This window comes from Ornithorhynchus anatinus, chromosome 8 (assembly GCF_004115215.2).
Source record: "Ornithorhynchus anatinus isolate Pmale09 chromosome 8, mOrnAna1.pri.v4, whole genome shotgun sequence".
NCBI lineage: Eukaryota > Metazoa > Chordata > Mammalia > Monotremata > Ornithorhynchidae > Ornithorhynchus > Ornithorhynchus anatinus.
The window spans coordinates 42700521-42713626 of record NC_041735.1 but is presented as its reverse complement, the minus strand read 5'-3'; the positions used below and the strand labels follow the sequence as shown (position 1 = coordinate 42713626).

The 13106-nt window shown below is 42.6% G+C and overlaps 1 long non-coding RNA gene across 1 annotated transcript in view; it reads right to left on the bottom strand.

The window, feature by feature from the left end:
* Positions 1 to 12513, bottom strand: part of LOC120638571 — a 284021-nt gene extending 271508 nt beyond the window's left edge. Inside the window, exon 1 of the long non-coding RNA XR_005660287.1 lies at positions 12327 to 12513. This is a non-coding gene — a long non-coding RNA (uncharacterized LOC120638571). The remainder of the gene's footprint in view (positions 1 to 12326) is intronic.
* Positions 12514 to 13106: the final 593 nt, after the last annotated feature.

Genomic DNA, 13106 nt, shown 5'->3' with positions numbered 1-13106 from the left:
TATGTGCCAAGTATTGTATTACTTACTGAGTAAAAGACAATAAGGTGGGACACAGTCTTCGACACACATGGGACTTGGTTTAAGTAGGAAAGAGAACAGGTATTGAACGCCCTTTTTCAGGTGAGGAAACTGAAGCACAGAGAAATTAAGTGACTTGCACAAAGTGACACATTAGGCAAATGGTGGAGCCCAGATTAGAAACTAAATCCCCCGACACCCAGGCCTGTGCTTTTTACTGCTTCAGCAGAACTCGGAAAGAACTCGAGCTTTTCTTGTTTTGTTGTTGTTTTTTCCTTGAGGGAGGACAGTGATTTCCCAGTGTTTTATTTTTTACTGCGTTGATCCAAGCCAGGCATCTACCTATATGGCTAATGGAAAAGCCAAAATCCAAGCCTCATTATGAATGTCTTGGAACGATCGGCACTCCAAACCTCCAATTGAGTGGCACGAGGAACACATGTCCAGTTTAAAAGCTGTTGAAATTTTCTGTTGACACTATTAGTATTTGCTAAGAGGTAACTATGTGCCAAGCACTGGGATAAGTACAAGATATCACATCAAATGGTCCTTGTCCCACAAAGGGCTCACAGTCTAAGAGGGAGCAAAAAATATTTTGTCACCATTTTACAGAGGAAGAAACTGAGGCATTGAGAACGAAATGACTTTCCAAGGCCATCCAGCAGACTAGTAATGGGGCTGGGACTAGAACCCAGGTCTTCTGACTCCCAGGCCTATTTTCTATGAACTTTTCTGCAAAGGAAGGCTAATAAATGAATTAGCACATTGAAAGACAAATGAAATCACAGTAATCCCCAAGGCAGACTGCAAATCATTCACCTAATCCAAGAATATCGTGGCATCTAAACCAATAACAGCTGTTCTGATCAGGAATATAATCAGACATCTCAGAGTAAGAACTCCAGGTGTCTGAAGGAACTGTTGAACTCTGCTTTCATTTGGCTATTGGAGCCAGAACCCCTGGCATTTTACTGGATCAAGGAGGCCTTCTCTAACTGGGCTGGTCAACTGTGGGAAAACATTCTTGAGAGGGCAAGTGTAACTCATCCCCACTGATGATTCTACTAATAGAAGAAACTGTCTAATGCTACTGAAAGGCAAAAATCTTGTATGGTTAACATGGCACGATTTTGAAAACTCAAAAAAACTGATAATGGCATAGACTCTCGCTTCCAAACATTTGGTTTAAAAACAAGGCCAGAATGATAATAATTGTTGTATTGTACTCTCCCAAGCGCTTAGTATAGTGCTCTGCACATAGCTCTCCCAAGCGCTCAGTAAATACGATGGAATGAAACCAATGCAGTACTGATCTAAACCCCACAGACTAAATTAAGAAAGTGAAGGAGTCATCGCTACCAATCTAAAGAGACCATCCTTTCTGGGGTCTACCCCTCCCTGTGAAAGGAGGAACCTTAAACTACCTCTTCTTCATCCCATTGGCAGGGAAATTCGCCATTCACTGGGCAAGCCCGCATTTTAAAGCCCCAAGGATGGAGGGGCAGGGGAGAGGTTTGACAGAGTGAAGTTTGTAATAGGGTCACTCCTTAACCACTTCCTCCCTGGACTGAGCAGGGGGCAGCATTTAGCGTTATTAGAACCAATGCTTTCCAACCTGTTTCAGGGAAAGAAGGCTTACACAGCAGAATCACTGGAGCAGCAAGTAATTCTGCTCTTTAGTCAACTTCCTACATGGCTCCCCCCTCCCCCCACCCTGTGAAATGTCAGTATCCCTGGGGTAACCAAAATGTGCTAGCAGTGCTTACAATTAACTCCAGATGGGAGAAGTAGGCCACGGTTTAACTCAAATCCTGGATATCAACCCTAAGATTACAGTTCAAATATCACTATGGCCAATGCTCTTTAAATGCAGGGATAGCGTTCTTGCCCAACCACATTCAGTGTCTGCCTCAACCAAACATGTGCTCAGATACAAGTGCACAAACTCTTTCCTTCCGCACATTTTTAACCAACTAGCTTTGTTAAATGTATGGTCCCCAATTTCCTAACAGCGTTCTAGCCAAAAAACACATAGTGAACCTGCCCCTCAAACACACACATATACATACAATGGCAGAACTGATTGTAATTCAAAACCTACATAGGGCTGAAAAAAACAACACCAAAAGACCAATGGGACCAGAAAGGTTCGCACAAAAATCAAACCCCTAATCACCATTCAACGTCTCTGAAAATGAAGACAATACTTCAGTGAGATCTTTACCAGACCATGCAACATTTAAACTCTGTCTGAAATCACTTTGCGGGGCTATTGTAGTTACTGGTTTTACTTCAGCACTAAACTCAAAATCTATAACTTCAATTAAGGACAGTCTTTTGAACTTTTTCCACCTCACCCATTTTTGAAGAGCTGAGAAAATCTGCCTGTGATCCTGGTTGAACCTGTCCTCACTAGAATTTTTAAAACTATGTTGCAATCATGCATAATTAGGTAGAATTTTGAAGTCATAACTACTGCCTATTTGTTTGAGAAGGTGACCTCACGGTCCCTTGATATTAGGGTGGGAGACATTAATCAAGCATTCCTTTGTCGGTGTTAAATATAGTTAAATGATCCTATCTTATAGGGCTGTTTAGACCTGTCAGAAGCAATCTGCCCCTTCTCATGGATTGCAAAACGAGTTTTCATCCCAAGTGACTCAGTCATTTATATCAGTTTAAATACAAATAATCATCATTCCAGAATACACGAGCACACTCTTATGACACCTCATGTCCCCAACATGTCACAGTAGCTAAGGGACTTTTAAAAGCTAAAAAATCTGATAACTTAAAGAAGTTTCTCAAATATTGTGCACTAAAATTTGCAGATAATTTGAGCTTTTTTCTGTGCAAATCTGCCATTTGAGTTAAGAAAAAGACTAATCTGGAAAAATGTACCAAAAAAGATCATTTTATATTATCAATAATGAACCTCAACCATACCAAGCAGCATCAAAATGATTTGCACATGATATACCTATAAGTATCTCCTGAAACTCATGCAGGCTGAGATTTTCCATAGATAGGATCATAAAGAATCTCAGATACAGTCTTTGAGTTTATTTTTTAAATCAGATATCTTTGATGGGAGGGGGAGAAGTGAGAAAAGAAAGGGGGAGGGAGGGGAGAAGGGAGGGAGAAATAGGGAGAGTTATGGGGATAAAGGACGGGGACGAGAGAGGGAGAGAAAAGGAGAGAGAAGGGAGAGGGGGAGGAGGGGGAAAAGGGGGAGGGGAAAAGGGGGGAAGGGGAGAGATGGGGAGCAGAAAGAGGAGAATCAGTGGCCAAGAAATGTACACCTGGTTGGCAAAGATGTGAGAAAGAGGGTCTTGTTCATTTCTTAAAATCATTAAATCACTGATGTAGACCAATGAGGACAAGCCTAAACATGGCTTCTCATTCTTGAATTGGTTATTACTATGCACTGCTATTGCTTCTAGGCCTGCATGTGATTTAGTTGTCCACTTATAGACTTTTAAATGTGACTGCATTAAAGAAGCCTAAACTGATACTTATCTCTATTATTCTGCAATATCTTTTACCGCTGCTCTGGGAAGGGCATATTCCAAATAGAGTGACTAATAAACCATACCCGTAATGAAAAGGCAAGGTCAAATAATTTTCCATCATTTTCAAAAGTATCTTTTCCTTTCATCAGAGGTTTTGTCCACACCCTTATCTCCCCCTGCGTGTCTGTTCCTGCTCTATGCTTCAGTCAAGTTAACCGGATCGCCATCCTGCCACTCAATCTTCTCACTACCCAGCCTTTGCTTATGCTAATCCCTTCTTTTTGTTCAATCACGGCCCTCTTCTTCAGAACTCTAATTAAGGCCTTCTTCCTCCATGAGAACTTCCTAGATTAATTCCCCCTGACAGAACAGTCAACTACTCCAACTTTCTCATTTCTTCTCCCAGCCCTCATTTACTTCTGTTTATAAATGCCCAAATGTTTGAAGATCCCAGCAATGATGGTCACCTTTATTCAAGGGTGTGTGCTTATGAGTAGCAGAAAATGAATAAGGCATAGCCAACAGTCCCTATCACACTAAGACTGTGAGGCTGTTGTTGGGTGGGGATTGTCTCTATTTGTTGCTGAATTGTAGCGCTCAATAAATATGATTGAATAAGCACATAGATTGCCTTTTGCTGTGCTGTTGAATTTAACACTTCAGTGCGCATGCTGTTTTCTATTGATCCTGTTAGTGTCGCGATCTTCTCGAAGGTTTTGTACAAGGAGAGTCACCAATCCCCTGGTTACAGGTTGGTGTGCTGCTGTTTTTACCTGTCAGTCCACTGCCCTACTGCATGGTTTGAGACTGCTTTACTGTGCCTTTAAAATATTTATAGTTCTTTTTCAGTTCTCAATCTAGCAGCTGCCTGAGTATTCTACAGTCATCCATTTTCCTCACGTGTCTGGTCCAGTGAAGCTGCATTATTTAGCTTTGATGTTACTGAAAGACTGCATTCCAGGATGTCATTGCTTAAGATCCTGTCATGCCATTTGATATTCAATTTGACCCAAAGATGATGCTGATGAAACTGCTTGAGAAGCCTGAATGAACATCTGTGGTCAGTACAGATCTTGAAGCGACAAAAATGCTCGGTTGACCTTCAGTGTGACCTGCAGCAACCATCTTTCATTTTCCTAAAGGACAAGCTGACCTTCATTTCTTTTTTGCTTCTTTATCTACCAGTGCATCATTAGACAGTATGCTGCCTTGGTATCAGACTTCAGTGATAGCTTCTTGTCGTAGCTGCTGATGAAAATCTTTGTCTGATTTTTCCCGTCAATTATGCAGCCATGGTTCTGTTGCTTGCACATGTTTATCTTGTACGCTCTGTTCCCTGAGTCTACTTGGGGCTACTTATCTCCTGTATTTTCCTCTTAATCCTGCCTTCCCCACACAGATCAAAGAATCTCAAGGAATAAACCCTATCCGTTGCAATTCCTCAGAATACGGGAGTGCTCAATAAACACCTTTGAACTTGTTTCTTACTTTTTCTGGAGAATTGAAATCTCCAAAACAATACCAAATTATCCAGCTATTTCAGGTGCCCAAAATAATCATGTAGTCTGGCTAATGGGTACTTAAGGTCTCAACTATCCAGATAGCTTATATACATACAGAAACTCCACACATAGACACTCCAAGGTGCTTGAAAAATATTTCAACTGAGTTTCAGCCACATCATTTTGTTTCTATTTCTGTTGCTCAGGAGTGCTAAATGCTGGCATTTCAGAATGTCAGAAGAGGAGCACAGATTTTTTTCCTGGAAATGCAAATACATAATTAAATATATTTTGAAAACAACCTAGTTAAAAGAGGTACTGAAGGACTAATGAAAATTTTAAACCTACTTAACACTGTTCCTTTAAATATGCTACGCTACACTTCCACCACTTCAGTCACCACTTTAAGCAATTCTTACACTTTCTTTTTCTTGTCTTTTCCTTCAGCAGCAATACAATTCTTGAAATTAACCCTCTTACACCTTCTTAAGAATCAACTTACTGATCACTGATACAAGCCCTGCCTTATGAGGTAGAAGTCTAATGACTAGAGAGAGCTTTTCTTAAGGGAGATTTATATCTTCATCCAACCACTCATTCATTCTCTTCCTAGATCACCATGAAAGACAGACTAGGTCTGATATGAACAGGAAAGGCCAACTAAAGGGAATAGGTCTAGCAGTCCTTGAAACCATATTTCTAGTCATTTTCTTTATCTAGGACAAATTCTGATGAGTTGGCTGTGCTGCCTCTAATAATAATAATGTTGGTATTTGTTAAGCGCTTACTTACAGTGCTCTGCACATAGTAAGCGCTTAACAAATACCAATTTATTATTATTATTATTACTATGTACAGAACACTGTTCTAAGCGCTGGGGTAAATACAGGGTCATCAGGTTGTCCCATGTGAGGCTCACAGTTAATCCCCATTTTCCAGATGAGGGAACTGAGGCACAGAGAAGTGAAGTGACTTGCCCATAGTCACACAGCTGACAAGTGGCAGAGCTGGGATTCAAACCCATGACCTCTGACTCCCAAGCCCGGGCTCTTTCCACTGAGCCAAGCTGCTTCTCTAGCAAAATCGTAGCTCTAGCGATGTCTTCAGAAGCTTCTTGACCCTGCTGCCATCCAACTGGGCAACAGAGTGCTTTCAGAGTGTAGAAAAGCACCATTGGTGGGGTGGATAGAGTATAGTCCTGGGAGTCAGAAGGTCATGAGTTCTAACTCCAGCTCCACCACTTTTCCGCTGTGTGATCTTGGGCAAGTCACTTCACTGGGCCTCAGTTACCTCATCTGTAAAATGGGTATTGAGACTGGGAGTCCCATGTGGAAGAGGGACTGTGTCCAAACCGATTTGCTTCTATCTACCCCAGAGCTTAGTATGGTGCCTGGCCCACAGTAAGCGCTTAATGAATTCCACAATTATTATTATTCCAAAACCACTGGGAAAGGGATGGCCTGGACAGAAGGGATGCCAATGGCAAATTTGCTAATTAGCAAGGATAAAGATGTTTTGGAACTCCTGGACATGTAATGCCCTGTACAGAGGGCATATACTCTTTAAAGTACTCTTTGAAGCAGCGTGGCTCAGTGGAAAGAGCACGGGCTTTGGAGTCAGGGCTCATGAGTTCAAATCCCAGCTCTGCCACTTGTCGGCTGTGTGACTGTGGGCAAGTCACTTAACTTCTCTGTGCCTCAGTTCCCTTATCTGTAAAATGGGGATTAAGACTGTGAGCCCCACGTGGGACAACCTGATTTCCCTATGTCTACCCCAGCGCTTAGAACAGTGCTCAGCACATAGTAAGCGCTTAACAAATACCAACATTATTATTATTATTATTATTATTAAAGACTGGGCCCACACATGGTTGACTTTCTCATCCTGAATTGGATGCTATCACAGACTTAAGGCTTCACCATTTGGCAAACTTCATACTCCCAACAGTCCTTCAAACTACTTCTAGATCCCATGTCTTCACTCATTTCATATAAACCTGTGTACTTCCTCTGTTGGCACAGTCTCACAAGATCCAAACCTACTTTTCCTGAGGAAAAAAATAATGAAACTGCCCAAATGCACTAAACTTGTTATTTTTGTAAAAAAAAAATTATATAATGTTGATGAAAAGGCTGCCTCTCACATTCTCTTTCCACCAACCTTGAAATCCCATTGCTACATCCAAAGGAAATCAGGTTGGGCTTATGTTTATTTGGATGTAGGTCTGAGGAGGGCACTTGGGGTCATGAGAGTCCTCTTTGAGTTCACTGGATGGAAAATCCCGAGAACTATCGTAAAATACACATATTCGTTTGTCTCATGGTACTCATTAAGGGCTTACTATGTGTCCAGTACTGATCTAAGTACTGGAGTAGGTACAAGTTAATTAGGTCAGACACAGTCCCTGTCCCGGATTGGGGTCTGCAGTCTTAGTAGGAGAGAGAACAGGTATTGAATCCCCACTTCACGGTGGAGAAAACTGAGGCACAGAAAAATTAAGTGACTTGTCCAAGGTCACACAGCAAACAATTGCAGAGCCGAGATTAGAACCCAGGTCCTTGGACCCCCAAGCTTGTGCGCTTCACTAGGCCATGCTGCTTCTCATGAAAGCACTACAGGAAGGACGGCAAGTGCATGGTCAATCAATCCCTTTATAAAAGTTTGACCCTAAGCTTTCTGCCTTCATTTCTTCCCTGTTCATGTGGGATGGTATTGCCTACCTCATAGAGAAGTTATGAGCCTTAATTAGGTTAATGGGTTACAAATAGGTTAATTAGGTTATAGCTTGTGAATACGAAAAGTGTTTCATAATTTTGATTGCCATTACGATAGCTCATTGTAGTCAACTCAGAAAGAACCCTCTGTATTCTTGTTATCTGATTCTTGTTCAAACTTTTTACTCTATGATAACTTACACATCATGCAATCTGACTTCTCTCAACTATTTGGCAAAGCATTCTGAAAGACGTACTTTCTGCCTTATGAATGATTTCTTCAAGCAGGCTTCCCGTGGTACAGAAGTAATTTTGAAAAAATTTGATAAATGAAGGAAAAATACCTTTTAAAATCCAGGGCACTTGAAAGTTTCATTTTCTTGTTTTAATTTGCTTCACTGTTTCAGGGGAATAATAATAGTTTTTTTAATGCCAAAGGTGGCTTTCATCATTTAGAGCCCTCTAATTTCCTCCCATATTGCAAGTAATGTGTTAATAGTTCTAAAATGAAATATTACCTAAAACGCAAATCAGTAATTTTCTTCATAGTTCAGAGTTATTTGAAAAAGATGCCTCACCTTTTGCAAATATTTACTCTCCTACAACTGAAGACACTGCAAATCATCTGTGATCGCTTTCATTCCCTTTGGATCTCTCTACCTCTTCTTTCTGCTCTCTTCCAGCAAAAAGCGTACAGAAAATAAAATTGTCTTTCTCTCCGGGAAAAGTCAATACCAGAGTCAACCAAAGGACCTGACTGCTACCTTTGAAATTGGACTACACCCTTCTAAACCTCTGTATTCACGGGCTCATTACGGAACACAAAAAAAAAAGATGCTCATAGAGACCATAGAGAATTTAAAAGATTTATTTATGATGTATTACTGTAATTTTTAATTTAGACATGCAAATTTTTTAATTTGCTCTGACTGCCTTGCCTTAATGGTTTTGATTAATACTTAGAGGTAGTGTTTGTGAAAGAGATTTATACTGTGATTCATCTGCAAAATAATCAAATCATTACCAGCTAATGACAAAGCTGTGAAAAATGATATAGATATTGTGTAACTTCCAGCTATGGCAGAGCACGTGGAGGTACCCGATTCTTCCAGCAAATGTGGACTTGTGTTAATAACTGCTGGGAAGTTCGCTCTAGGTCCACTCTAATTTGGCAACAAAAAACATTGATCTTAATAAAACTGTCTGATAAAAGGAGAAGTGATTAACATCCCTGAACCTTCCATTCTGTTGCACATGCCAAGCCTTCTTTTTCCAGGAAGGAAATCCCAGTGTATCTCTGACTTTCTCTCTCTCTCATCTTCAAGGATATGAGGTCTTGACACCACTGACAATGCAAACACAGGACATACCTGGTTACTATGAGTTGTTTTAAAGAATAAGACGGAACCCATATCACCCAGCATTTTTCTCTTCTTCCACTGCATTGGTTTTGAGGTGTGATTTCAGTTTGTTGAGGAAGCAGTTTTATTCTAAAGTTTTCACTATGGAGATGAGGACATACAGTACAACAGTACATCAACAAAAAGCTCTCTACACAGAACAGATAAAGCAACTCAGGGGAATCAAACAGGGCGTATACACTTCTGATTGGCTAAATCCTTTTGAAGTGGTCAATAGTGGCTGAGGTTAGAAGGTGGGTCTACTTATTTTGTAGAGAAAGATATAAAAGGGTATGATAGGGTGGTAACTGACAGCACTTCAAAACACCAAACATTTCCTTCTCCGACTGGCCCTTCCCCCACACAATACCAGCCAGGGGACAGGCCAGAGGAATATGCCAAATCCTCACTGAGATTCCTTGGAGATCAGAGGCATTTAGGACCCCTCAGAGAGCTCCTCAGAACAGTTAAATACAACCAATATGAACAGGACCAGGGAAATGAGGGCTGGGGCAACATGGACCCTGATCCACTAACAACCTGACCATTTCTTATGTGAATGCTGTCTTCCCAGATTCTGCCTACTGCTGAATGGCCTTGGGGAAGTCACTTAACTTCTCTGTGCCTCAGTTTCCTCATCTGTAAAATACAGATTGAATACTGTTTTCCCTTCTACATAGACCATGAGTCCAACCAACCTGATTATCTTGTATCAACCCTAGTGCTTTGTACTGTGATTGACAGATAGTGCTTAACAAATACCACAGTTAATATCGTTCATTCAATCATATTTGAGCACTTCCTCTGCAGAGCACTGTACTAAGCAGCAAGACTGCCAGGCTCAAAGTTCAAGTGAGGGAGCATGGGCAGGGAACTTGTCTACAACTCTGCTGCAATGTACTCTGCCAAGCACTTAGTACAGCACTTTCCACACAGTAAGCACTCAATAAATACCCCTGATTGATTTCCCTTGCTCACCCCCAGATGGGGGGAACGTCAAAATGGGTCCACTGAAGTGGGAATAAGAGCAAAAAGAATCCACAAACTGAATCTTGAATATCCAAGTTGGCTGTTACTCATAAGCCACCTTGAATTTTCGAGAACCCTCAGTGAAGACTTGTGAGGGTCTTTCATGGAAGACTACTCTAGAGCAGGGCATACTTGCAACTGTGACAGAGCTGCCTCTCTTCAAAAGGCTCTTAGCAAAAGCAAGCTGATTGATATTCTGGAAACAGCAACCCAAGACTACTCATCATTATTATTTATCACTTTTTGGGTTCCAACTGTGTACTCAATTCTGAAAGGGAAAAAAATAAAATAAAAAAGAGGAAGCCACAGTCCCTGTTCACTGGACTCACAATCTAATTCTGTTTGCTTGCCTGCAATCTGTAGACCGTCTTTAATTAGTAATAACTGCCGACAAGGTGGATTCACCAAAAGATCAAAAATTCCTATCAAATTTCTAGACATGAAGACAAATGGGTGGAAGAAGCTATAAGTTTAATTAGTTTCCACTCTAACTAGAAGAGAAACTTTCAGCTACAATCTCTAGAGGAGTCTTTACCAGTATTGTCTGATCCATAAATGGGGCCAGGCAATGAGCGATTATTTCACAGATTCAAAGCAGCCTGGGATAGCAAAATCAAAATGATTTGTGAAGTGAAAGGCCAACATAGCTATAATAACATGACCATAGCACAAAATGTCTTTGTAGATAGGTTTGTGCACTCATATATTCACACACTCTTCATTATGAAGCAGTCGACTTTGCTCATTTTGATCGAATTCATTTTAATTATCGCCTCAATGCAAAGCAAGATTTCAAATTACTCAGACTGACCCTAAACACCTGGAGTTGGGTCAGATTAAGTACTACGGGTCCTATAAGGTAGAAATCATGCATGCAGTAAGACCCTGACAAAATACCATACAAGGAAAGAGGAGGGAAATATACTCTCAGAGGTAAACTTGCAGTGAAGTCATAAGGACTTAGCTGCATAAATCTCATTAATGCCTGGGCAAATAATGTGGCTAAGTCTTTAGGAAACAGACCACATCCCAATCCCTCAATATCTGTATGCTTCACAAATAGGCCTGATGCCTGGGACTTGATGGCCCTTTGAGAAAGCAGCAAAACTCAGGGAAACTCAAGGTCTTTGGCAAAAAGCCAGGATAATCTGATGTCCTCCATCTCAGCCTCTGGAGGGTCTGGCTCCCAGGGTCCCGAGGAAGATTGATCTGACGGAATCTCGCTGCCAGTGGATTAGGTTCTCTCTTTCATATTAGCTCAAATATTTCCCTCAAGGTCCCTCCTGCTTTGCTCCCTCAATCACAATCAAATTTATCTGTAATTTATTTAATGTCTGTCTCCTCTGGACTGTGAGCTTGTTGTGGGCAGGGAATGTATTTGATGCTACACTGTACTCTGCCAAGTGCTTAATATACAGTAAATGCCCAGTACAATTATTAATAATAAGAACCACAACCAAACCCACCCATCAACCACCCTGCAGAGAAAGCCCATCTGCTCCTCCACAAAGGCGAAAACTCACAGGTCTCTAGGCTGTTTTTGCGGGGGAGGGGCGGGAGGTGGGGGAAGAGACAGAGACAGTGAGAGAAGAAACGATCCCTCTTTGGTTTAGTGGCTAGAGCTCGAGCCTGGGGCTCAGAAGGTCATGGATTCTAATCCCAACTTTGTCACATGTCTACTCCAAGTCACTTCACTTCTCTGGGCTTCAGTTACCTCATCTGGAAAATGGGGATTAAGAATGTGAGCCGAGCCCTCTGTGGGACAGGGATTGCATCCAACCTAACCTGTATCTACCCCAGCAGTTAGAACAGCACTTAACAAGTACCATGATTATATGAGAAGCAGTGTGGCTCAGTGGAAAGTGCCCAGGCTTGGGAGTCAGAGGTCATGGGTTCGAATCCCAACTCTGCCACTTGTCAGTTGGGAGATTGTGGGCAAGTCACTTCACTCCTCAGTGCCTCAGTTACCTCATCTGGAAAATGGGGATTAACTGTGAGCCTCACGTGGGACAACCTGATTACCCTGCATCTACCCCAGCACTTAGAACAGTACTCTGCACATAGTAAGCACTTAACAAATACCAACATTATTATTATTACCACTATTAACCCTTATCAGACTCAGATCTGGAAATAAAAATGGACTCGTACCAGAGCAAGGGGAGACACCGAGGCGTTTAAAGATGCTTGTCCGTTCTGCTGAGACCAGCGGTGCTCGGGCTGCGGATGGGGGCTGGCGTTGCGTGAAAGAACCAGGATACTTTAGACGGCGGTGATGAGACAGAGAGGCCGCTTCTGCTGCAGGTCCATGCTGGAGGCCACGGCTACCTCGGATGGCCGGGCTGGGAGGGCAGCAGAACCCCCCACGCGCTTCCTGCAGGAAGCCCCTCACCTGGGAGCAGCTGCTATTGGTGGTCGTGGGCCAGACTCACCTGCAGCCAGGATCTGTGATGAGGCGTGGGGAAGACTCAGCTCCACGTGCTTCCTGCAGGAAGCCCCTCACCTGTGCGAGGGAGCAGGCCGTGCTGCTATTGGTGGTCGTGGGCCAGACTCACCTGCAGCTAAGACCTGTGATGAGGCGTGAGGAAGATTCAGCCCCACGTGCTTCCTGCAGGAAGCCCCTCACCTGTGCGAGGGAGCAGGCCATGCTGCTATTGGTGGTCGTGGGCCAGACTCACCTGCAGCCAGGACCCGTGATGAGAAGTGGGCCGGGCCCAGCCCAACACACCTGGAGGCCAGCCAGCCAGCCCCGAGGTTGTGTGGAGCGGAAACAAACAAAAAGCTCCCTGGTTCAGTGGAAAGAGCACGGGCTTAGGAGTCAGAGGTCATGGGTTCTAATCTAACCTTTGGGCAAGTCACTTCACTTCTCGGTGTCTCAGTTCCCTCATCTGTAAAATGGGGATTAAGACTGTGCGCCTCACGTGGGACAAC